The 27,932-nt window shown below is 44.8% G+C and overlaps 1 pseudogene across 1 annotated transcript in view; it reads right to left on the reverse strand.

The window, feature by feature from the left end:
* Positions 1-27,932, reverse strand: part of LOC311101974 (seizure protein 6 homolog) — a 126,314-nt pseudogene that overhangs the window by 24,868 nt on the left and 73,514 nt on the right. Inside the window, exon 4 of the transcript in view lies at positions 13,290-13,482. The product of the transcript in view is annotated as a seizure protein 6 homolog (transcript). The remainder of the gene's footprint in view (positions 1-13,289; positions 13,483-27,932) is intronic.

Here is a 27,932-nt window from a genome sequence, read left to right on the forward strand (position 1 = left end):
TGTGAACATGTAACAGGGACCAGGAGTACTGTCTGTATTTCAAGAATGGCCCACAAGTGTATCTTTAACAAACAACTGTTAGTGTTTTCCCCTCATCCCCAGCTATTTATAACAGAGATATGTGTGGTTCTCGCTCCGGGCTGTCTGTCTGACTGTAATTGTTGCAGCTTCATTGTTAGCCTGTTGGAAGGCAGTGCAGCACTCCACCATTGATTCTGTCTCAAGGAGACATTGCCTCTCCTCAGGAGAGAAAATATTACAGCAGTGGAGGCTGGTGGGAGGAACTATGGGACGACAGGCTCATCCCACCAGCCTCCACTGATGTACAGGGCTGAAATAGGGCGATAAGTCATAACCTTTGACCTGGCTCAGCCCTGTCAACCACACACACACACACACTCAGGAAGATTTTTGCTTCGCTCTGTGATTCCTCAAGCACTCATAGAGATAAGAGGACCAACAGGAGTCTGTGTAATGTTTCCTATTAGAGCAGTATTCAGACTAGTATTTATCTAGTCACCAGTGATGACTGCCGAAACCATCCTCTATCATCATTCACCCAGCTAGGTGTTATGAGGGTCAGTCTCAGCACTAAATATCAAGGCTTACCGGGCTCTCATCCACTCCGTAAACTTCAGTTTTAAATACAAGATAAAAGTGTCATCACAGCAGCATCATATCCTCTATGGGTACCCTGTTATAGGCCTCATCTCCTCTATGGCAGGTAGCCTAGCGGTTAACGCGTTGGGCCAGTAAACAAAAGGCTGCTGGTTCCAATCCCAGAGCTGACTAGTTGAAAAAAATCTGTCAATGTTCCCTTGAGCAAGGCACTTAGTGCCTGTAAGTCGCTCTAGATAAGAGTTGGTTAAGTTAAAAGCTATCCCACTTTTAACTTAACCAACTAGGATGGTCTTTTCTCTAAGACTTGCAATTGCAAAATTGTTGTTTTGATATCTATTTTTCCTGTCTCAAAATAGAATTATATATAATTTTCTTGTTTTAACAAAAGTGGGATAGCTTTCAACTTAACCAAATCTTATCCACAGCGACTTACAGGAGCAACTGGGGTTAAGTGCCTTGCTCAAGGGCACATTGACAGATTTGTTTCACCTAGTCCGCTCTGGGATTGGAACCAACAACCTTTCGTTTACTGGCCCAACGCGCTTAACCGCTAGGCTACCTGCCATAGAAGAGATGATGCCTATAACAGGGTACCCATTGAGGATATGATGCTTGTAACAGGGTACCCATAGAGGAGGTGATGCTTGTAACAGGGTACCCATAGAGGAGGTGATGCCTGTAACAGGGTACCCATAGAGGAGGTGATGCCTGTAACAGGGTACCCATAGAGGAGATGATGCTTGTAACAGGGTACCCATAGAGGAGGTGATGCCTGTAACAGGGTACCAATAGAGGAGATGATTCCAGTAACAGGGTACCCATGAAGGAGATGATTCTAGTAACAGGGTACCCATAGAGGAGATGATTCCAGTAACAGGGTACCCATAAAGGAGATGATTCCAGTAACAGGGTACCCATAGAGGAGATGATTCCAGTAACAGGGTACCCATAGAGGAGATGATGCCTGTAACAGGGTAACCATAGAGGAGGTGATGTCTGTAACAGGGTACACATAGAGGAGGTGATACCTCTAACAGGGTACCCATAGAGGAGATTACTCCTGTAACAGGGTACCCATAGAGGAGATGATTCCCGTAACAGGGTACCCATAGAGGAGGTGATGCCTGTAACAGGGTACCCATAGAGGAGATGATTCCAGTAACAGGGTTCCCATAAAGGATATTATTCCAGTAACAGGGTACCCATGAAAGAGATGATTCCAGTAACAGGGTACCCATAGAGGTGATGATTCCAGTAACAGGGTTCCCATAAAGGATATTATTCCAGTAACAGGGTACCCATAGAGGAGGTGATGCCTGTAACAAGGTACACATAGAGGAGGTGATACCTGTAACAGGGTCCCTATAGAGGAGATTATTCCTGCAACAGGGTACCCATAGAGGAGGTGATGCCTGTAACAGGGTATCCATAGAGGAGATGATTCCAGTAACAGGGTACCCATAAAGGAGATGATTCCAGTAACAGGGTACCCATAGAGGAGATGATTCCAGTAACAGGGTACCCATAAAGGAGATGATTCCAGTAACAGGGTATCCATAGAGGAGATTGTTCCTGTAACAGGGTACCCATAGAGGAGGTGATGCCTGTAACAGGGTACACCTAGAGGAGATGATTCCTGTAACAGGGTACCCATAGAGGAGATGATTCCAGTAACAGGGTACCCATAGAGGAGATGATGCCAGTAACAGGGTACCCATAGAGGAGATGATTCCAGTAACAGGGTACCCATAGAGGAGGTGATGCCTGTTTAAGTCACTCCACGCTTCACAGGAGCTCCTCTGACAGTAAAACTTGGGTCCAGATCTATCGTCTTGGGCCTTACTGGCTGGGAAGGTGAGAGCCTGTCTGTACTGAGGACAGCCTGTTGGACCTAAGCTCAATGATACCCCCTCTTCCTCTCCGTCCTCCCCCACTTAAAAACCAACGGCGATAAAAGGCCAGAAGGAGAGGGCCGTGCAAAGCTAGAGGAGAGGCCTGCTACTGACTGCTGTCTAATCTTTCTAGAGCATGCGATATGAAAGCTAAAAGCGCTCCTTGGAGTCAATGAGCCAATGAGCAGGGCCCAGACGCTCCCCTCGGCTATCCATTTTATTTATGGTTTATTGCAGGCAGCGGCATGCGTATCAGCGCAGCGGGGCCTGGCTCAGGGGCGAAGGCGTGGGGGTGTTGTTATAGCATTATCACCCCGCCGTTTCTGTTTCAATTAGACTAAAACAGAGGGGGCACTGGAGGCTGGCCTAATGTGGAGCTGATCCTCCAGGTACTAAATCACACTGGCAGCCAGGCTCCTCCTCTCCACTGTCTCCACAGCCTTCTCCTCCTACTGTGTTACAGAGACCATAAAATGAGATGGGTTCAGACTGGTAACGATGCCGTTGGAACAACTGGCTTGGGAGATTAGCTGGCGGCTAAGTAGCACTAGCAGATTCAATGGCCATCTTTATATTCTGAGTGGCCCTCAACTCCCCGGAGAGATATGATAGAGTGCACACTGGGCCATAGAGCTCAGTCATAAGCTCAGTCCACATTTAGGACACCACACAGGGACAGAGGAACCAAATATAGTCAAAAAACGTCACCATGTTTTTACCAAAATTGTGACTTTACAGTGTTGTCTGTAGAAATGTGTCACTACGAGAGCTTTGGACTATAAGGTTATATCTGAAAAAAGATAATTCTGACATAATTGGCTTTAAAGTTCTGAACCCTCATTGGTTTGAATGGTGTCAGCAATTTGTATATTGTATTATTTTGAACTTTACAACATGAATTGGGGTATATAGAGTACTATATACTATACATTGAATAGAACAAGGATATGTCAATAACTCCATTTTGACAAAAATGCTGATAGAACCTTATAGTCCCAAACTCTCGACTAGTAAGTAGCCTCACACAAGTCTTGGCTTGTGCATGCCGGAACAGCTCATAGGGCAGGCACCTATCTCTGTAGAGTGAAGCAGCTCAATGTACACGTACACCCCTTGGACAGGACGCTCATCTATCACAGGGCCTTACCATCAATCTACAGTATCACCTTAATGCTGAGTGCCAAGCAGAGATGCATCAGGTCCCGTTTGTTTACCGTCTTTGGTATGACTTAACCAGGGATTGAACTCACAACCTTCCAATCTCAGGGCAGACACTCTAACCACAAGGCCACTGAGTTAGTAAGCTCGCTACTAGGTAAAGATATTACCAACCTTCTCACAACCTAGTTATAATAACAGTTTGCCATCACAGAGGTCACCTCAGTCCCCTAGCCATTTCGCTCTGCCTGCAATCAGTGAGAGGCCTGTCCTCATAACGCCGCAGCGCTAGCTCGCTAACAGAGACGAATGGTCTATTAAGACTCCTGTATTTTACATGACCTAATGGAAGATACATCCTCCTCCATGCCATCCACGGGCATTATGAAACACAGAGGGGATTCATCTGCAGCCAGGCTCATCAGGACTCATTGAGAATAACCGTGTGTGACAGGGTCACTGAGGAGAGAAGACAGGGGCAGATGGGAAATCTGTTTCAATGTTTAGATTGGATTAAACGCTGCCTCACATTAACCTCCACGGAGCAGCGAGAGCAAAGGAATGGTAAAATGACCTTTCAGACCTGTGACTGTGTCTGAAGGCCTCTATGGGATATGCAAGATGTGGTAGTGTGGAAGGGCATCCTTCTGCCAACCATGGAAAGGAGAAAACACCTGCGAGAGTGACATTTAATCTACTTGGCAACTGGCATAGATTTCTGTGCCATATTCCCATTATGGGAAATGGTGTACCATATTTATGTACACTTAAAATCATGTTAAAGAGTGGACAGAAAGTTTTAGGCACCAACATAAATCCTTTTTTTCTGATTTCGTAGCTTACATTGTCCCCTGGTTTGTCATTCAGACAAACAAAGAAACAAAGGTCATACAGAGATACAGAGACTCCCGTTCTCATGGGAATAATACAGTAGCAACCCACACACCTCTCATTCCCACTCAAACCTCAGGTGCCAAAAGCACAAAGGCAATAAAAAGCTCTTGCTTCATTAAATTTACAGCATGCTGTCATGCTCTCTCGGTAATGGGCGTATCGTGTAATAATATGAATCCATGAAATGTCTCACTACAGCAGAGCACCATTGAGTTGCTATAGGAGCTAAGTGCCAGCAAATATAATAACTTCATTAAAAGTGAATAGACTATCGGTTGCCGTTGCAGTTAAAAACCCACGGTCCTCAGTTTTTACATGGCTTTGCTAATGCTAATGAGATTGTGATGTGGGGTCTGTAAAGAAAAGGACCGAAGAGAGAGAGGGAGGGCTGAAGTAGAACTTCAGAGGTTCACATCGAATGACTGAAATACAGACTGACTGGACACATGGATGGTTTGTGAAATGTTAGGGTTTGATTGAGGTTTGTTCCACACTCACTAGGCATCTGGCAGAGTTCAAGTCTCACACAGAAAAAGTAAACAAATTAGCCCTACATTTGGTTTATTTTAAGATTAGCTGGATGCTTAGCCCTAGGTTTGGGTTATTCTGAGGTGGCCTGGATGGTTCACTATCATCACAGACTAATCTGTGGGGACAGAATCGTTACGATGCAAACACATGAAAGGCACAAGAGGAGAATCGCTCATGCTACCTCTCTGAGTGGAATGATGATTGCTAGACATAATAATGCGTGGCTGACATATTAATGTCTTCACTTCTGCTCTGCTGTGGAAATCTGTAGACCAGAATCAGGATGCACAGATGGCCTGTTAATCAACCCTGACAGGGAACTGCAATGACAAACATTCTCATGAACTTCTTTTTGTTATATATTATAGGTACCTTACATATTAGAGCACTGCAGTCAGCAGTTTGATGGTACTTTGGAATTTGGTGCATTTTATTAACTTTACCTTACAAAACAAAATAACTTTAATAATCCTAACGGCAGTTCATTCATATTTACACTGCTGTTTGTTCACAGACAAGCCCAGTCCGTGCCTTGTTTATTCTTGACCGGCTCTTTTGAATACTTAATTCTGTTTGCAGCCGTTGCATTTCATGCTCTTTCCCTTCTTATTAAATACTAATGTGGTGGTAATTGAATTTAGTAAGAATCTATTCTGTTCTACAATTAAGTTAAAGTGAAATCCTCTGGCTGTAATTACTTCTCAATAATAGTTTAATAATAACGAGATGGATCACTATTAACTGGGTGAGGACAAAGTTAATTTAAAAAAGATCATTATATCAGTGTAAGTTTGAAATCAATTTGCCACCACTTTAATGGTTTTCATTAAAAAAGGATTAAGTGAAACATGTGGTTCTTTCTACAAGAGAATGATTAGCAACCAGACTGGTAGGTTGCCAGACAGTGGAAAAGTAGAGAGGGAGAGAGGGAGAGGGAGAGAGAGGAGGAGGTTGACTAGAGAAGAGGACGAAGATCAGAGGAGGAGGAAGAAGATGAGGAGCAGTGTTGACGGTCGGTGGGTCTTAATCTTGTGTCGTCCAGTGGCAGCATTCCTGACGTGTCTGTCTGACAGGGTGTCGGGGGACGCTTGTCTAACGTACTGCACGCCTGGTGGCTGTGATGTGAAGTGTGTCTGAAGGTGGCCACAAGGGACCAAAGCCACGTTCGAAAGAGTTTGACAGAGATACACTCCACTTCAATCCCACTGCTCCCTCTGCCACCACACACACATCAGCCACATTACTGCGTCTGCTACTGACTCATGTCAGTCTAAAATGCTCTCCTGTTCATACAACACTTTACCCCATTAGGCATCTGTGTGTGTTGAAGATATGTGAAATTGAATGACAGCCCATTGTGTTTTTAATGCAGATATAGGTGAAAAGACTCAAATTCCATCTCAAAAACAGCTTTTCCTGCCTGATTACCTGGTTCTGTAAATGCAGGTTTTACAAATCAAAAATGTTTAATCAATGTGTGCAGGAGAGTTTGTATAATTAAGGAAAGAGCTGGTAAATGTGTTGGTGGAGATAGGATTCAAGTTTTGAGCTTCTGGCATCTTTTTTGTCGCTGTCTGAAAGCAGTTTTGTGTTTATCTGTATTTCAGTGTATGTGCGTGTAGGTTCCCACATAGGCCTACGTGTGATTGCAATAATGTAATGCATAAATGGCAAATGGTATATGGGAGGACACCGCTGGCCTTTTGTCTAACTGCGTATTTCTAATCACTCACCAATACAATGGATGCCCTACTCCACCACAAGTAATCATTAACACAATCACTGCTATTCAGGGTTCAATAGCAATAGAGGCTGAACCTGAAGGCCTTGTACTTTATGGAAATAGGTATATTTTTAACCTCTAATCTTCTAGAGAAGTTCTCAACTGGTTTTGTCTTGGGACCAACATTTTCTATAGAAGACTGCTGTGACCGTCTTGTCAATTGTTGGAAGCTTCACGGTTTGTTCTGAATTACAGTTAATTGTTTTGACATTGATCTGTTAGCAGAGATAGTGTGTTCAAGCAAATTACAGTATTCATGAAAACCAGTGTAATCTAATCTTACACGCCCTTAGAGGGCGTGCCAAAACTATAACCGCTGTATCACTGAAATTGGTCAGGAATTTCTAAGCTGAGTTAAGTCACTATTGTCCGTTTTGGCAACCACTCCGCCCTTCTCCATATTTCATCTGTGGATTAATTTAGATGTCTTTGTTGACAGGAGAGGCAGCAGAGACCTAGTGCCTGGCAGGCAGACTAACAGCAGCATTTGGCAAGAGACTGAGGAACACAGGGAAATGTGGTGTAGGGGAGAGTGAAGGGTGAAACAAATATTGTTTTCCACATTAAATCACACGAGTTATACAGGTAATACTGATCTGATCTGTGCGGGCTACAGTCACATGAATGTTCAATCAGAAAATTGAGTTGTGTGTTATTTGTCTGCTGAACCCATATACTGTACAGTGCATTTGAAAATTATTCAGACTCCTTCCCTTTTTCATTACAGCCTTATTCAAAAATGGATTAAAAACAAGTTTTTCCTCATCAACCTACACACAATACCCCATAATGACAAACTGAAAGTAGGTTTTTAGAAATTTTTGCAAATGTATTAAAAATAAAAAACAGAAATACCTTTTTTACATAAGTATTCAGACCCTTTCCTATGAGACTCGAAATTGAGCTCAGGTGCATCCTGTTTCCATTGATCATCCTTAAGATGTTTCTACAACTTGATTGGACTCCACCTGTGGTAAATTCAATTGATTGGACATGATTTGGAAAGGCACACACCTGTCTATATAAGGTCCGACAGTTGACAGTACATGTCAGAGCAAAAACCAAGCCTTGATGTCGAAGGAATTGTCCGTAGAGCTCTGAGACAGGATTGTCTTGAGGCACAGATCTGGGGAAGGGTACCAAAAAATGTCTGCAGCATTGAAGGTCCCCAAGAACACAGTGGCCTCCATCATCCTTAAATGGAAGAAGTTTGGAACCACCAAGACGCTTCCTAGAGCAGGCCGCCCAGCCAAACTGAGCAATCGGGGGAGAAGGGCCTTGGTCAGGGAGGTGACCAAGAACCCGATGGTCACTCGGACAGAGCTCCAGAGTTCCTCTGTGGAGATGGGAGAACCTTCCAGAAGGACAACCATCTCTGCAGCACTACACCAATCAGGCCTTTATGGTAGAGTGGCCAGACGGAAGCCATTCCTCAGTAAAAATCACATGACAGTCCGCTTGGAGTTTGCCAAAAGGCACCTAAAGGACTCTCAGACCATGAGAAACAAGATTCTCTGGTCTGACGAAACCAAGATTTAACTATTTTGCCTGAATGCCAAGCGTCACGTCTGGAGGAAATCTGACACCATCCCTACGGTGAAGCATGGTGGTGGCAGCATCATGCTGTGGGGATGTGTTTCAGCAGCAGGGACTGGGAGACTAGTCAGGATTGAGGGAAAGATGAATGGAACAAAGTACAGAGAGATCCTTGATGAAAACCTGCTCCAGAGCACTCAGGTCCTCAGACTGGGGCGATGGTTCACCTTCCAACAGGACAACGACCCTAAGCACAAGTCTCTGAATGTCATTGAGTTGGCCAGCCAGAGCCCGGACTTGAACCCGACTGAACATCTCTGGAGAGACCTGAAAATAGCTGTGCAGCGATGCTCCCCATCCAACCTGACAGAGCTTGAGAGGATCTGCATAGAAGAATGGGAGACACTCCCCAAATACAGGTGTGCCAAGCTTGTAGCGTCATACCCAAGAAGACATGAGGCTTTAATCGTTGCCAAAGGTGCTTCAACAAAGTACTGAGTAAAAGGTCTGAATACTTACGTAAATGTGATATTTCAGTTTTTTATTTTTAATACATTTGCTAACATTTCCAAAAACATTTTTTTGCTTTGTCATTATGGGGTATTGTGTGTAGATTGATGAGGGAAAAAAACAGTTTAATCAATTTTAGAATAAGGCTGTAACGTAACAAAATGTGGAAAAAGTCAAGGGGTCTGAATACTTTCCGAACGCACTGCATATGTAATATGTGTGTGGATGGTTCTTGGATAAGGCCCTGATCTGGCCTAGTCTCTGCACCATCAGAGGGACCGTCTCAGTGGGGAAGCGATGGAGGGGCTGATAAACAAGTGTGTGAGAGACAGAGCGGCGTGGAGCTGGAGTGGTACCGCAGGGGGCATGAAGCCCATGGAGCTCTGAGACGAGGGGACGACACAGACAGATGTGGCTGTCAGTAGTGAGACGTCACCAGGGGTGAGGGGAGCCTGGGGAGGGACATGTTTCTGTCTAACTTGTGTATGTGTAGACATGCATGGCACGCACGCACGCACACACACACACACACGCACGCACGCACACACACACACACACACACACACACACACACACACTCCCTCTACCTCTCTCTGTCTCTAACTTTCACTCTTCTCTCTCACTCTTCTCCATCTTCCTCTTCATCTCTATCTCCCTCAGGTGTATAACTTCTACCAACTTTCTGGCAAGGCACTTGATGTTAATGATGATGATGCCCCAATACTCTCAGATAGTGGTTATAAAGAAAAGGAGACAAGGAAAGAAAACAAGTGTTGGGTAGGTTTTGTGCTGAGCTTCACATTTTCTCCCAAGTCTTTGAAAGGCTGTTACTAAACAGCTGCCAAGGGGAGGTGTTGGAACAAGGTGTTGATCACTTATCAACTAATCAACTTTTATCCCAAATCTGTGTGGAGAGTGTTTTCCCCCACTTGATTCTTGTTTTGCTCTTGTTTCATTGATCTTAGTCCCAGAGCAGCTGGTAAATAAAGACTGTCTACACTGATAGATAATGGTGATATTACCATATCATTACCTGCTGCTTGAAATCCATCCGCACGCAATTACTGCTCTTATGACTGCTGGCCAAATGGGAGATGGTAGCTGAAGCTTTGATAACCATCAGTGTGTTTCCATGCCAATATAGCTACAGTACACTGTGCCAGAAATGGACTCTCAGGACTGGCCTTCTACACTAGATGACTAACATACAGCTCTAATGGTGTATGATGAAGTAGAGCAAACTACATGAAGAGAAGCACACACCACCACTGATGGTATACACCTGACACGAGAGAGAGAGAGAGAGAGAGAGAGAGAGAGAGAGAGAGAGAGAGAGAGAGAGAGAGAGAGAGAGAGAGAGAGAGAGAGAGAGAGAGAGAGAGAGAGAGGTATTTAAGGTACAAATAGATAAGACAAGGTAGGTGAGCAAGCATTACAAGTATCAAGGTTAATCGATTTAAATGTAAAATACCAATACCGAACCCATGTACATATGTATGCTTCATAAATACTGAGCAAATGTTTATAGCACCCGCAATGATCAACACAACTCGTTCTTAAGTTTCCTCAAATTCACTGTTTGATCAATCTGCCCCCAGGAATGATCTAGTAAGACAGTGTTGATTTCATTACCGGTCACCTCAGCCAGAGGAGATGACTATGCAGGATTTAATAACAGACACTTTCCGAGATTGCCCGGCATCCATCTTTAAAACAAATCAGTCTCCTACTCACTGCTTGTCTGATCACATTCTCCACACCTCATTATGGCACAAGGTGATCTTGCAGAGCAAAAATATTGTAATATCAGAGCAATCATCTTAATACACGTAAAACTGTCATCGTGTATAATTGAAAATGTTACCGCTCTCCCTCTCCAGCTTATGTCACCTGGCAGACAATCAGACTCTTAGCTTACTTTGAGACAACATTTTATTAACATAGACATTAATGTTTTAGTGTAAAAATATCCAATTACAGATCTTTCTGAACACGTCAAAAGAGCAGAAGATACCAGATATATTATTTTTGCATCCTTGGACCAGAAATGTATGGAAGCCAACAGGGAACATTGTAGTATGCTCTTAAAAGCATGAAGATGTCCTCAAAGTGACTCCAAAGCAATTAGAAGGACAAAGTTTTGCATTCAGAGCTTGTATAGGTAGCCTATACCAAAAGAAAAACCTGCAACGGCCAAAGTAAGTGGAAAATCATGAATATTTGTATTTTGAGCAAACAATTCCCCTAACCAGGAGAACTCTTGTTCTGCCAGAGGCATGGAGAAAGATGGCTGACTAGTTGATTGATGGATCCATAACTTAAATTTGATGTATCCTAATGGGAAGTTGGGAAGTCAATTTGTTTCCAGGCAGTGTTTCATCGAGATTCAAGGCACTTGTGATTAAGGTGACCAAATTATATGCAAATTATTCAGCATGCCCCGAGAACATTATTTGATTTTTTTTACATTTATTAACATTGATAGAGAGAGGACGGGAGGGAGTGAGAGAGGAAGAGAGAAGGAAATAAAGAGACAGAGAATGAAGAAAAGAGAGAGAGATTCCCTCTATGAACATGCCAGATTTCGTCAAACTACTCTCCCATAGGTTATTTTATTTCCACTGTCGCTGTCTGCTACAGAATGCACCAGAGACAGGGGAAAATATAATCAAAGTTATAGGCCACCCTCATATAGCCAGCACAGATCAGCACGACGTGCTGCTCAGAGAATATCAAACAGGTCGAGCGGAGGAGGAGGGGGGATGAGGGGGAACCACTGTGTGAGGTAATTGGAAGTTTTGTAAAGAAGGAGAAAGTTATTATCATTGGCACTGCTCCGTGCCCTGCCGTATGATTGCCATGTTATTTAATAGAGCAGCAGAAGCCTGCCACAAAAAGCCCTGAAGGTCCCCCTCACCCTCACCACCCACACACCTCGCAAAGGAGAGAGAGAGGGAGAGAGCGAGAGAGAGAGGGGGGAGCATAGCATGATTCAGAGAGGGATGGGTGAAATGCAATTCTTATTCAACCAGTAATCTAGGCATTGTTCAGAATGGCACTACCCATTTACAAACCTGCCACAGTTCATTAGCTCACATAAATGAAAGAATATGGAATAAAATATTTGTAAAGTTGCTTTTCTATTTTACCACCATGTGTAAGAAACACGGGTCATAACTGCATGCAGTCTCCTTCTGCAATCTCTAGTAAACGACAATTAGAAGAGCATCATCACAGCAATTTCCCCACCTGATTATGCTGCCAATTGACAGCTGTTGTCATTTTGTGGCTAACATGAGCACATTATGTTGACAAGGGATAACGGGAAGGTGAGCCGCTGCTGGAGGAGGGGAGAGGAGAGGAGAGGAGAGGAGAGGAGAGGAGAGGAGAGGAGAGGAGAGGAGAGGAGAGGAGAGGAGAGGAGAGGAGAGGAGAGGAGAAATCAACCTCTCAGGCCCTGTCTATATTGTCACTTCATATGGGTTACAACTCACATTCTGAAACTTGGTTAGTTGTTGTGCAGTATTTGATTAGGTTGATGTGCTGTGGTGTTTGGTTGGTGGTTGTGCTAGTGCTGTGGTGTTTGGTTGGTGGTTGTGCTAGTGCTTTAGCATTTGGTTGGGTGCACAGGTCCTAATCCAGGCACTTGTCATCTCCCGTCTGGATTACTGCAACTCGCTGTTGGCTGGGCTCCCTGCCTGTGCCATTAAACTCCTACAACTTATCCAGAACGCTGCAGCCCGTCTGGTGTTCAACCTTCCCAAGTTCTCTAATGTCACCCCGCTACACCGCACACTCCACTGGCTTCCAGTTGAAGCTCGCATCTACTACAAAACCATGGTGCTTGCCTACGGAGCTGTGAGGGGAACGGCACCGCCTTACCTTCAGGCTCTGATCCTACACCCAAACGAGGGCACTACGTTCATCCACCTCTGGCCTGCTAGCCCCCCTACCTCTACAGAAGCACAGTTCCCGCTCAGCCCAGTCAAAGCTATTCGCTGCTCTGGCACCCCAATGGTGGAACAAGCTCCCCCACGACGCCAGGACAACGGAGTCACTGACCACCTTCCGGAGACACTTGAAACTCTACCTCTTTAAGGAATACCTGGAATAGTATAACACCCCCCCATTTAAAATAAATAGGGTGGTTGTCCCACTGGCTATCCTAAGTTGAATGCACCAATTTGTAAGTCGCTCTGGATAAGAGCGTCTGCTAAATGACTTAAATGTAAATGTAAATGCTGTGGTGTTTGGTTGGTGATTGTGCTAGTGTTTTAGCGTTTGGTTGGTGGCTGTGCTAGTGCTGTGGTGTTTGGTTGGTGGTTGTGCTAGTGCTTTAGCGTTTGATTGCCCTCGGATCTTACTTTGGTATCTGAGCAGGAAGGACCCAGGCTGGGTCTGTCTCTGGCTGTGGAAGTGGATGGTGATGTGGTTGCTCCAGCTGCGTACAACCAGGCCCTTCAACAGTATAGACTCGTTGGCCAGAACAGAGGGCTCCCCACCCCCCAGGTCCTCAAACGTCACCCGCTCCCCCTCCCACAGGCTCACGTTCACCACCTGCATGGACAAACACACACAGAGGAGACCAGTTCAGTAAAGGACACACATCAATACATACAGGTACATAGACTTGTAAAGAGGGTGATAGAGAAATGTGGTGAGAGGAAGCCGCCTGCCTCCTTCACTGAGCTTTTACAGTCATACGATGGCACCTAAGAGATATGCCTCCATGTCACTCTGCAGAGTTTATTCTCATATAAAACCCAGAGATATGCCTCAATGTCACTTCACTGAGTTTACTCTCATATAAAAACACAGTGCCTTCGGAAAGTATTCAGACACCTTGACTTTCTCCACATTTTGTTACGTTATAGCCTTATTCTAAAATGCATTAAATTCATTTTTTTCTTCATCAATCTACACAAAATACCCCATAATGATGGAGCAAAAACAGTTTTTAGAAATTTTTACAAATGTATAACAAAACTACTGAAATATAAAATGTACATAAGTATTCAGACCCTTTACACAGTACTTTGTTGAAGCACCTTTGGCAGCGATTAAAGCCTCGAGTCTTCTTGGGTATGACGCTACAAGCTTGGCACACCTGTATTTGCGGAGTTCCTCCCAATCTTCTCTGCAGATCCTCTCAAGCTTTGTCAGGTTGGATGGGGAGCGTTGCTGCACAGCTGTTTGATCGGGTTCAAGTCCAGGCTTTGACTGGGCCACTCAAGAACATTCAGAGACTTGTCCCGAAGCCACTCCTGTGTTGTCTTGGCTGTGTGCTTAGGGTCGTTTTCCTCTTGGAAGGTGAACCTTAGCCCCAATCTGAGGTCCTGAGCGCTCTGGAGCAGGTTTTCATTTTAGTTATCTCTGTACTTTGCTCCATTCATCTTTCCCTCGATCCTGACTAGTCTCCCAGTCCCTGCCGCTGAAAAACATCCCCACAGCATCATGCTGCCACCACCATGCTTCACCGTAGGGATGGTGTCAGGTTTCCCCCAGACATGATGCTTGGCATTCAGGCCAAAGAGTTCAATCTTGGTTTCATCAGACCAGAGAATCTTGTTTATCATGGTCTGAGAGTCTTTAGGTGCCTTTTGGCAAACTCCAAACGGGCAGTCATGTGCCTTTTACTGAGGAGTGGCTTCCGTCTGGCCACTCTACCATAAAGGCCTGATTGGTGGTGTGCTGCAGAGATGGTTGACCTTCTGGAAGGTTCTCCCATCTCCACAGAGGAACTCTGGAGCTCTGTCAGAGTGACCATCGGGTTCTTGGTCACCTCCCTGACCAAGGCCCTTCTCCCCCGATTGCTCAGTTTGGCCGGGCGGCCAGCTCTAGGAAGTCTTGGTGGTTCCAAACTTCTTCCATTTAAGAATGATGGAGGCCACTGTGTTCTTGGGGACCTTCATTGCTGCAGACATTTTTTGGTACCCTTCCCCAGATATGTGCCTCGACACAATCCTGTCTCGGAGCTCTACGGACAATTCCTTCGACCTCATGGCTTGGTTTTTGCGCTGTCATGCACTGTCAACTGTGGGAACTTATATAGACAGGTGTGTGCCTTTCCAAATCATGTCCAATCAATTGAATTCACCACAGGTGGACTCCAATCAAGTTGTAGAAACATATCAAGCATGATCAATGGAAACAGGATGCATCTGAGGTAAATTTCGAGTCTCATAGCAAAGGGTCTGTATTTCTGTTTTTTATTTTTAATACATTTGCAAACATTTCAAAAAACCTTTTTTCGCTTTGTTATTATGGGGTATTGTGTGTAGATTGCTGAGATTTGTATTTTTTATTTAATACATTTTAGAATGGCTGTAACGTAACAAAATGTGGAAAAAGTCAAGGGGTCTGAATACTTTCCGAAGGCACTGTATAACTCCATGTCACTCCATACAAATTCATATCAACTGCAGTACCTTCCCCCAGGAAGGGAAGAAATAGAAGTCAGTATTCCGGGCTGTTCTGTCTAACACCTCAGAGAAAGTGTGGATGGAAACAGCAAAGACTGTGTATACAGTGAGGGAAAAAAGTATTTGATCCCCTGCTGATTTTGTACATTTGCCCACTGACAAAGAAATTATCAGTCTATACATTTTAATGGTAGGTTTATTTGAACAGTGAGAGACAGAATAACAACAACAACAAAAAAACGCATGTCAAACATTTTATAAATTGATTTGCATTTTAATGAGGGAAATAAGTATTTGACCCCCTCTCAATCAGAAAGATTTCTGGCTCCCAGGTGTCTTTTATATAGGTAACGAGCTGAGATTAGGAGCACACTCTTAAAGGGAGTGCTCCTAATCTCAGCTTGTTACCTGTATAAAAGACATCTGTCCACAGAAGCAATCAATCAATCAGATTCCAAACTCTCCACCATGGCCAAGACCAAAGAGCTCTCCAAGGATGTCAGGGACAAGATTGTAAACCTACACAAGGCTGGAATTGGCTACAAGACCATCGCCAAGCAGCTTAGTGAGAAGGTGACAACAGTTGGTGCGATTATTCACAAATGGAAGAAACAAAAATAACTGTCGATCTCCCTCGGCCTGGGGCTCCATGCAAGATCTCACCTCGTGGAGTTGCAATGATCATGAGAACTGTGAGGAATCAGCCCAGAACTACACGGGAGGATCTTGTCAATGATATCAAGGCAGCTGGGACCATAGTCACCAAGAAAACAATTGGTAACACACTACACCGTGAAGGACTGAAATCCTGCAGTGCCCACAAGATCTCCCTGCTCAAGAAAGCACATATACAGGCCCGTCTGAAGTTTGCCAATGAACATCTGAATGATTCAGAGGAGAACTGGGTGAAAGTGTTGTGGTCAGATGAGACCAAAATCGAGCTCTTTGGCATCAACTCAACTCGCCGTGTTTGGAGGAGGAGGAATGCTGCCTATGACCCCAAGAACACCATCCCCACCGTCAAACATGGAGGTGGAAACATTATGCTTTGGGGGTGTTTTTCTGCTAAGGGGACAGGACAACTTCACCGCATCAAAGGGACATTGACCGAAAACACACGGCCAAGGCAACAAAGGAGTGGCTCAAGAAGAAGCACATTAAGGTCCTGGAGTGGCCTAGCCAGTCTCCAGACCTTAATCCCATAGAAAATCTGTGGAGGGAGCTGAAGGTTCGAGTTGCCAAACGTCAGCCTCGAAACCTTAATGACTTGGAGAAGATCTGCAAAGAGGAGTGGGACAAAATCCCTCCTGAGATGTGTGCAAACCTGGTGGCCAACTACAAGAAACGTCTGACCTCTGTGATTGCCAACAAGGGTTTTGCCACCAAGTACTAAGTCATGTTTTGCAGAGGGGTCAAATACTTATTTCCCTCATTAAAATGCAAATCAATTTTTGACAAATGCGTTTTTTCTGGATTTTTTTGTTGTTATTCTGTCTCTCACTGTTCAAATAAACCTACCATTAAAATTATAGACTGATCATGTCTTTGTCAGTGAGCAAACGTACAAAATCAGCAGGGGATCAAATACTTTTTTCCCTCACTGTATATTAAATTACAGATAATTAACATTTATTTCAGAATCCATCAGCTGGAATTCCAGCATATGATTGGTGAACGTGTGGTGAGAGAAGATGTTTCCAGGCCTTGACCTGTGAAAGCTCTGTTCCACAGTGGCAATAGAAGTGTCAGATAGAAGGAGGAGCAAAATGAAAAACAGAAGAACAGAAAACACCAAACTGCCCTGACGTGAATGAGAGACCAGATAAAAAGAGAAAGGGTTATAGGTGAGAGGTGCACTGTGTGGGTGAGAGGTGCACTGTGTGGGTGAGAGGTGCACTGTGTGGGTGAGAGGTGCACTGTGTGGGTGGGAGGTGCACTGTGTGGGTGAGAGGTGCACTGTGTGGGTGAGAGGTGCACTGTGTGGGTGAGAGGTGCACCGTGTGGATGAGAGGTGCACCGTGTGGGTGAGAGGTGCACCGTGTGGGTGAGAGGTGCACCGTGTGGGTGAGAGGTGCACTGTGTGGGGCCTCTAAGTGCGCACGAAAAGATGAGTGGTTGTCTAACATATGTTTATTAAACACGTAACTATATAAAGTCTCTTTGATTATGCTCTTATGAGGACAGTGCTGCTATAGCAACAGCTGTCAACCTAAAGACATATATCATGCACAACAACAAGTTAATGTAGTGTTAATGAACTCATAGCTACAGCATTGGATAATAGTCTCATTCAACAAAGGGCATCACAACCTAATCACATTATACTGAAAGCCCCATGACAATGAAATACTTCCAGAATACTGTTGGGGATAATCCAATTTGTGTTGGCATTAGTCCAGACTGTCTACCTCACACTGATCTAATTCCTGGATCAGCACATGTCTGTCTGACAATACGGACGTGGTTTGTTTCGTTAATATGCAAACAGGAGGTCAACAGCACGTTAAGGTTAAAAGCATCATAATCCCTTAAAGGGGAATTACTACATTTTAATTTTTATTTTGTCATTTAGCAGACACTCTTATCCAGAGCGACTTACAGTTAGTGCATACATGTTTTTTCATTTATTTATTTTCATACTGGCCCCCCGTGGGAATCGAACCCACAACCCTGGCGTTGCAAGCGCCATGCTCTACCAACTGAGCTACACGGGACTTACTACAATATGAATTAAGCTCCTCCACCAGAATAAAAAACTATGTCCCAATCACAACTGACTGTGCTGATAACTATTGTATTTAAAAGAAACATATGAAAGCTAAATAATTCAAGTGACACTTCTTCATAAAATAAACAACAGATTTTGGAGAGTATGTGTGGGAGGAGACGTATGCAGTCGACAGTGAGCTTTCTGTATCTCTCCCTTCAGCAAACCACTCCCCCTCTGCAGAGATTCCCCTTCTATCTCTACAGAGGTATGAAGGAACAGGGGGAGGAGGGAGACATAAAAGAGAGAGAATAAAGGAGAATTCTCCTCTAATTAGGTATACGTTGTGTGAGTGTCTGTGAGGGTACTACAGTATGTGGGCTGCTAGCTAATTATAGAGAATGATTCAGTAGGGGGAAGTGATAGAGCACCAGCACTAACACCTGTTCCAGACAGAAGAACTGGGCCATGAGGAGGAGGAGAGGAGAGGAGAGGAGAGGAGAGGAGAGGAGAGGAGAGGAGAGGAGAGGAGAGGAGAGGAGAGGAGAGGAGAGGAGAGGAGAGGAGAGGAGAGGAGAGGAGAGGAGAGGAGAGAGAGGAGAGACAGTCGTCCCCTGGCCCCCACAGTGAGGGCCCCAGGGCCGCCCATGGAGAGTCATGGTTCTGCTGGTTAATACTGAGGCAGGCTGAGAGGTCTGTCTGTCTGTCTGGGCCACCAGAACACAGTGACACATGGGCCAACACTGCAGACACAAAACACACTGCTAGACAACATACAGACCATATTCAACACAAATAATACCATAAACAAATGGAAAAAACACAGATTTGTGAAGATCACACAGGTACAAATCCTGGCACACACACACTGAAAAAAGGAGACTTTGTGTGATTTCCTGTGTGCATTCATATGCCTGTCCTTGAAAGGTTCTGGCAAGTCAGTCACAGACAAAAGCTGCTATTACATGAGACCTGAGGCCACTGAATGGTAAGAGAGAAGCAGTGAGATTAGTTAAGCTATTCCGGAGGAAATTGAACACTGTCTCCCCCTGAGCTGAGTCTTTCTTCCTGAAAGCCTGTTTCTATTTGAACACCTGAGTAATCCTGGTTTGAGGGGCCGGTTGAATACAAACCTGTGGAGGTTGTTCCTGCTGAGCCAAGGTCGGCTGAAGGTGGAGAGCTGAGTAGTTGTCTCCAGAGAGAAGAGATTACAGTCTGTGGGACCAAACTGGACAGCAGGGACCAAACTATGTACTGAGTTCAAAAGAGAAAATGTAGAAATCCATTGGCCTCAAAAGACTCAGGTCCAGGCTCAGACAATTCAACACTTGTAGAACATTCTAAAAACATACTGAATGTATCCTATCAGCTTGCCTTTCCCATCCCACAGAGGGTATAAGAGCAATGACGGTAAAAAAAAACACAGGCTAAGCTTCACTCATCCGCCTAAGAGATTGAACATTCACATGCTTTCCCCATCTGCACTTATCTCATTTAACATTCACCTCAGCTGTTTCAATTTCATTATCGCCACAATCCATACGCGCCTGTCAGAAAATTGGTTTTATGCAGCTTGCCTGAATAAGTAGAGAAGGGAGAAAAAATTGTAGGGCAAGGAAAAGCCAGCAACAACGTGAAAACAAGAGTAAGGTTATGGAGGGGAATGAAAAACATGTTTAGATATACTGTGAGAGGCCTATTCATTATATACAGTGAGCTCCAAAAGCATTGGGACAGTGACACAACAAAAAATTTGTCACTATCCCAATAATTTTGGAGCTCACTGTGTCATGAATATGGAATACTTTATATTCAGTGTGACAGCATTTCAGTGGCAAATGTTGTTTAATGTAATCAACGTCTAATAATCTACCTCTGTTTCCACACTGAAACTTGGCATTGAAAGTTGCTTTTTCTGTATAAAGTATATATAGTGCTAAAGCTGCATCTCCTCTACACTATTATTTAGAGGGTAGAGAGTAGAGCATTAGAAAAACATTAGCTGTCCATTTATTTTCATTGTTGGCCTGTTTTACTGAGGTTAATAGCTACTGTATCTAGATCTCATTGTCTAAATGAGCTGAATTAACATTAGCACTGATCGAACAATAGAACAACTCCTAATAGAGGAGGGGCCTATGCAATGTTTATTAACAGTGTGTTATACTGATCCAGTTAGTCATCCAACTGAAACACTCTGGAAGCCAACTGCTTTCACATTCTCATTCATCCAATTCTCCATCTCTCTCGCTCCCTTTCTGTCTTTCCTTTCCCTCTCTCTGTCCTCCTTGTTCTGTCTCTAAATCTCAGAAGACCTCTTGAAACCCTTTCTGATCTCCTAATTCCTCGACTCTCTGTCCCTTCCTTGTTATTTCCTCTCAGAAAATAGTCTGTGAAGTTTACAACAAGGTGACGTGGGAGAGGCAGGGACAGGGAGAGGAGAGGGAGGGGAGCTGCCTTCCAGCCTACGGCCTTACTGCAGACTGATTCCAAGACAGATAAGCATGCTGCTGATACTGTAGCTGACCCACCTTGACCAGGAAAAAATGCATCTTTAAAAATAACCTCCAGAAAGGATTCTATAGTGCTGCACTGCACTGCACTCTCCACATCTAAAAGCCCTGCCTCAGCCACATTGGTGAACTTCAAATCCTCTCCCAACAATAGCAAGGTACAAAAGACGCAAACCGAGTACAAGGCAGAAGGAGAGATGAGTAATGGACTTTCCCTCCCTCCCTCCCTCTCTTCTTTCCTTCCTTTCACGCTCCCTCTATGACTGTCTGACTATCAGCCATGGCACTGGAGATTGGCCTGTGTGGCAGCAGGTGTGACTGTAGCCACTTCCAGAGAGTGGCTGTGGTGATGTGAGGGTCACCATGTGGGAGCTGTCCCAGATAGAGGTCAGCAGTCTCATCTACTGCCTGATCCTGTCAGTGTCTGCCTGGAGACAGCAGGTAAACATCAGAAAATGAGAGGAAACTCATGATGTGAACTAACATGGCTGCCATCACTGCAACTTGTCCCTCTGAGTTCAGTGTTAGGGATAGAAATTAATAACACTGAAAATAACCAGCACTTCACTCTGAGTCAGAGGACATTACGGTCTTGTAAGGACCTTTGTTGTCTTAGCCAGAAAGCTCAAGTTCACAAACCTGTTGTCCAGGAGACCTTTTAAATACTGGGCTGCCATTGGGCTGAAACAGACTCTAGTTTGTGGTGTTAAACCCCCTCTTGTCTCAGTGAGGGAAGAGCAGTGAGAGAACAACAGTCGACGTTGTCACGGCGCGTTATTTACACCGTCACCCAGGTGGTGCACAGTACCGGTGCTCAGTAGTACTGACAAGACAAACAAGTACAGTGAGATCAGAGAGAGCTGGGCTCTCTCACTGCCACTAAGTGCATCTCCTTGTTTTCTCTTTCCCCCAGTGTTGTGTTCACAGAGCCCATGTGGAATCTGCTAATTGCGCTTCTCCCAGCTCCTCCATGGCCCCTCCATGTTTCTTAACAGGCATCAGTGCAGCCGACAACAGGAGAACATTCACTGTGAGGAAGGAAAAACACAAGGGCCTGGTCCAGAGAGAGGAGGATTGTGAAGGAGGAGAGAGGATCGGAGAGAAGAGGCCTCTGTGTAAGCTGGAGAAAAGTGGAAATGATGTTTTATAGGATGTGGAGGTAGCTGTTTTGACAGCTTTTTTTGCCTGAGCTGAAACATCAGAGCCATTGGGGAGCGGAAAGCCATCTTATTTCAGGGACATAGATACAGGTTTGACACATACACACGCCACACATGCTACTGGGTTATTGTACAGTACATATTACTGGTGAGCTCTCAGTGCTGAAGATACTGCTCTCTCCCACAGACGAGGACAAGTCATTAACAGACCCTTGTTTTCACTGACCTCCAGCTCCCTAGTTATGATTGAGTTGTGGACTATCTATCAGGTGATAAGAGTGGAGTGGGCCAGGGTATTGATTCTTGTCCCTCCAGCAGTAAAAGGTCTGAGCCATGTGCTTTAGTGTACTGGGAGTCAGTGAGACTGGCTAAGAACAGCTAAAGCCCTGTGGGCTAGAGCCTGAACTCTACTGGTGCTCAGTCAGGGAGGGAGCCACTGTGCAATTAACATGTTGCAGGCGACTGAACGCTGCATGCCCCCTCCTCCCCTCTGGGACACAGTAACCTAATAAATTAGTCAAAGGTTCAGGACACACATCATGTTTACAGTAATAATGATTTACATGCATAATGTAGCCTACATGTTCCAGTTGTGGGTGGCTCATGGCTGAGGTTGATGAATCAATTATCCTCTGCTCCCAGGTTTATGTAATCTTCTGCAGTCCGTGGCGTACGAACTGTATGTCATTTCACTACGAAGCGTGAGAATGAATGAGAATGAGAGAAACATATCCTCGACTCACACAGAGAGAAAATTTAAAAACATGTGTTTGAACATGTATATATTTTCTAGCAATTTTGTTGTCGCCTAGTTGTCAATATTTCCATATATTTAGATAGTTCATATCATCCCAGACAGTCACTCTTTAGTTAAGCACTTTTCTCAGTCCTCCAAAAAGTATCAGTGTGACACTTCTTACCGGATATTGAACTGACAGATTGCGCCACCCTTTATTAAACTGTCCAAGCAGTGACAAATGCATCCCAATCAATCTCTGCCATCAACCCAGACAGAGACTGCAGATAGAACTGTACTTTATTGAACTGTGCCGAGGTCCACTTAAGCCAGAGTAGTTGGGAATATTGACCCATCAGTCGATACTCTGCAGTACTACCCACCATGGCTTCAGTGAGCTGCTTAAAGATCCTCTCCCACCACCTACACACTGCTGGAGTGGATAGAACTACTGGGCTGGACTCCTCTCTCATATGAAATGCAGTCCTTGATTAGGGAATGAGCATGTTTTAGCTTGGTCTACAGTGCACTGATCTATGAACTGCCACAGACGTGGGACTCCAGCGGAAAGTTAATCACTCCTGACTATCCTACCTTCACATGACAACTACCACTGTTGGGTGGTTAACAGAGGGTCTCTGACTGTTAACCACATGATGCTATTATGAAACGCCCACTCCTCTCTCCCAGACTACAGCTTTAAGACTCTGTCTACATCGGCACATGGTAGACCTGATGGGGCTTGCCTTCGTGTGGAGTTGTGAGGGTGGTATAGTATATGGACTTGGTGGAGTTGTGAGGGTGGTATAGTATATGGACTTGGTGGAGTTGTGAGGGTGGTATAGTATATGGACTTGGGGAGTTTCAGAACTATAAATACTTTTTAAGCAAATCTCTCTCTCACTCTCTCTCCATCCCTCCCTTCCTCCGCTCTGAGGCAGGGCTGGAGCAGTCAATACTGAAGACCCTATGGTCTGATGAAGCAGTGCACTAGGCAGGTGTGGGCCATAGACCACAAAGCAGGGCAATTCCACACAGAAAAGAAACAAATCCTGCCCAAGGAATAATCCACATCAGTCTTTATCTTCTAAGGCCTACATGAAGGCAACCGTTTAAATCCAGCTTACTCTAAAATGGATGATAAATGGGAGTTGTTCAGACCCACATTCTACAAAGCCCCCTGGCCTAGAGAAGTCCTTTGAAGTAGATTAATCCAAAAGATTTCCAGATAAGAGGAATAATCAACCCAGTCTTAGAAACGGGATGACACCAATCGCCTATCTGGCCATTAAGCCATCTGAAGTGTAGAGGGGTATAGAGGGCTATAGAGGGGTGTAGACAGGGCCAGCTCCAGGCATACGCGACATAAGCGGTTGGGGGCCCCGAGCCGCTAGGGGGCCCCCAACCCAACAACAAAAAAGAGTGTTAGAAAAGTAGAATACACAAAGTGCAAGTTCGAAATTTGGTTGTGCATCAGCAATTTTTCTCTTCTTATGCCAGTCACTGACAGTCACTCAATTTGCCATGTCAGATTAAAAAAATGTCGATTGGTAAATTAGTCTAGCCAGCTATCTAAACAGGCCCTGGGTGTAGAGGGGTGTAAATGGGTGTAGACTGATTGAGGGGTGTATGGTGGGGGGGTGTAGAGGGGTGTATGATGTAGAGGGGTGGGGGGAAGTTTACATACACCTTAGCCAAATAACATCCCCAAAGCATGATACTGCCACCACCATCCTTCACTTTGGGGATGGTGTTCTCGGGGTGATGAGAGGTGTTGGGTTTGCGCCAGAAAGCTCAATTTTAGTCTCATCTGACCAAAGTACCTTCTTCCATATGTTTGGGGAGTCTCCCACATGGCTTTTGGCGAACACCAAACGTGTTTGCTTATTTCTTTCTTTAAGCAACGGCTTTTTTTCTGGCCACTCTTCCATAATGCCCAGCTCTGTGGAGTGTACGGTTTAAAGTGGTCCTTTGGACAGATACTCCAATCTCTGCTGTGGAGCTTTGCAGCTCCTTCAGGGTTATCTTTGGTCTCTTTGTTGCCTCTCTGATTAATGCCCTCCTTGCCTGGTCCGTGAGTTTTGGTGGGCGGCCAGCTCTTGGTAGGTTTGTCGTGGTGCCATATTCTTTCAATATTTGAATAATGGATTTAATGGTGCTCCGTGGGATGTTCAAAGTTTCTGATATTTTTTTATAACCCAACCCTGATCTGTACTTCTCCACAACTTTGTCCCTTGACCTGTTTGGAGAGCTCCTTGGTCTTCATGGTGCCGCTTGCTTGGTGGTGCCCCTTGCTTAGTGGTGTTGCAGACTCTGGCGCCTTTCACAACAGGTGTATATATACTGAGATCATGTGACAGATCATGTGACACTTAGACTACACACAGGTGGACTTTATTTACCTAATTATGTAACTTCTGAAGGTAAATGGTTGCACCAGATCGTATTTAGGGGCTTCATAGCAAAGGGGATGAATACATATACACGCACTACTTTTCCATTATTTATTTCTTCAAATTTCTTGAAAGAAATGATTTTTTAAATTTCACTTCACCAATTTGGACTATTTTGTGTATGTCCATTACATGAAATCCAAATAAAAATCCATTTAAATTACAGGTAATGAAACAAAATAGGAAAAACACCAAGGGGGATGAATACTTTTGCAAGGCACTGGAGATTTAAAGGAAATTCACTTTAAAACATACATTTCAAGAGGGGGGGGGGGGGGGGTCACTAAAATGCTTTGCCCACAAGGTGGGGAGGGGCCCCCAACCAAATCTCGCTTAGGGCCCCAAAAAGGGTAGAGCCGGCCCTGGGTGTAGAGGGGTGTAAAGGGGTGTAGACTGATTGTAGAGGGGTGTATGGTGTAGGGGGGGTGTAGAGGGGTGTATGATGTAGAGGGGTGGGGGGAAGTTTACATACACCTTAGCCAAATACATTTAAACTCAGTTTTTTTACAATTCCTGACATTTAATCCTAGTCAAAATTCCCTGTTTTAGGTCAGTTCGGATCACCACTTTATTTTAAAAATGTAAAATGTCAGAATAATAATAGAGAGAATGATTTATTTCAGCTTTTATTTCTTTCATCACATTCCCAGTGGGTCAGAAGTTTACATACACTCAATTAGTATTTGGTAGTATTGCCTTTAAATTGTTTAACTTGGGTCAAATGTTTCGGGTAGCCTTCCACAAGCTTCCCACAATAAGTTGTGTGAATTTTGGCCCATTCCTCCTGACAGAGCTGGTGTAACTGAGTCAGGTTATATAGGCCTCATTGCTCGCACACGCTTTTTTAGTTCTGCCCACACATTTTCTATAGGATTGAGGTCAGGGCTTTGTGATGGCCACTCCAATACCTTGACTTTGTTGTCCTTAAGCCATTTTGCCACAACTTTGGAAGTATGCTTGGGGTCATTGTCCATTTGGAAGACCCATTTGCGACCAAGCTTTAACTTCCTGACTGATGTCTTGAGATGTTGCTTCAATATATCCACATAATCTTCCTTCCTCATGATGCCATCTATTTTGTGAAGTGCACCAGTCCCTCCTGCAGCAAAGCACCCTCACAGCATGATGCTGCCACCCCCGTGCTTCACATCAAACGTAACAATGGTCATTATGGCCAAACTGTTCTATTTTTGTTTCATCAGACCAGAGGACATTTCTCCAAAAAGTACGATCTTTGTCCTCATGTGCAGTTGCAAACCGTAGTCTGTCTTTTTTATGGCGGTTTTGGAGCTGTGGCTTCTTCCTTGCTGAGCGGCCTTTCAGGTTATGTCGATATAGGACTCGTTCTACTGTGGATATAGATACTTTTGTACCTGTTTCCTCCAGCATCTTCACAAGGTCCTTTGCTGTTGTTCTGGGATTGATTTGCACTTTTCGCAACAAAGTAACGTTCATCTCTAGGAGACAGAACGCGTCTCCTTCCTGAGCGGTATGACGGCTGCATGGTCCTATGGTGTTTATACTTGCGTACTATTATTTGTACAGATGAACGTGGTACCTTCAGTCGTTTGGAAATTGCTCCCAAGGATGAACCAGACTTGTGGAGGTCTACAATTATTTTTTGGCTGATTTCTTTTGATTTTCCCATAATGTCAAGCAAAGAGGCACTGAGTTTGAAGGTAGGCCTTGAAATACATCCACAGGTACACCTCCAATTGACTCAAATGATGTCAATTAGCCTATCAGAAGCTTCTAAAGTCATGACATAATTATCTGGAATTTTCCAAGCTTTTTAATGGCACAGTCAACTTAGTGTATGTCAATTTCTGACCCACTGGAATTGTGATACAGTGAATTAAAATTGAAATAATCTGTCTGTAAACAATTATTGGAAAAATTACTTGTGTCATGCACAAAATCTATAGTTTGTTAACAAGAAATGTGTGGAATGGTTGAAAAATGAGTTTTAATGACTCCAACATAAGTGTATGTAAACTTCCGACTTCAACTGTAGATGGGTGTAGAGGGCTGGGGGGTGAAGAGGGTTGTAGAGGGGTGTAGACGGATATAGATGGGTGTAGACGGGTGTAGACGGGTGTAGAGGGATGTATAGGGTAGTAGAGTGCTGGGGGGTGTAGTAGGCTATATGGGGCTTAGAGGGATGTAGGGTGTTGGGGGTGTAGTGGGGTTTAGGGGGGTGTAGACGGGTGAGGTGAAGGGGTGTGTAGGCGGCTGTAGAGGGGTGTAGACTCGGTGTAGAAGGTTGTAGTGCGTTGTAGAGGGATGTAGACGGGTGTAGAGGGCTGGGGGGTGTAGAGGGGTATAGATTGGTGTAGATGGATGTAGAGGGTTGTAGAGGGGTGTAGCGGGCTGGGGGGTGTAGGGGGGTGTAGAGTGGTGTAGTGGGATGTATGATGTATGGGGGTGTAGTAAGGGTTAGGGGTTGAAGAGGGGTGTAGACTGGGTGCAGAGGGGTGTAGACGGGTGTAGAGGGCTGGGGGGTATAGAGGGGTGTAGATTGATGTAGAGGGTTGTAGAGGGTTGTAGAGGGCTGGGGGTGTTGTAGGCTTTAGGGGTTGTAGAGGAGTGTTGGGTGTAGTGTGTTGTAGTGGGGTTTAGGGTGGTGTAGAGGGGTGTATGGGGGGGTTGGTGTGTGTAGAGTTGTAGTGTAGACTGGGGTAGACTGGGTTTAGAGGGGTGTAGAGTGGTGTAGAAGGGTGTAGAGGGCTGTGGGGTGTAGTGGGATGTATGGGGTGTAGACTGGGTGTAGAGGGGTGTAGAGGGTTGTAGACGGGTGTAGATGGGTGTAGATGGGTGTAGAGGGGTGTAGAGGGTTGTAGACGGGTGTAGATGGGTGTAGATGGGTATAGAGGGTTGTAGAGGGGTGTAGAGGGTTGTAGAGGGGTGTAGACTCATGTAGACTGGGTGTAGAGGGGTGTATAGGGCTGGGGGGTGTAGTAGGCTGCAGGGGGCGTAGAGGGGTGTAGGGTGTAGGGTGGTGTAGATGGGTTTGGGG

This window comes from Coregonus lavaretus, assembly GCF_964263955.1.
Source record: "Coregonus lavaretus genome assembly, chromosome: 26".
NCBI lineage: Eukaryota > Metazoa > Chordata > Actinopteri > Salmoniformes > Salmonidae > Coregonus > Coregonus lavaretus.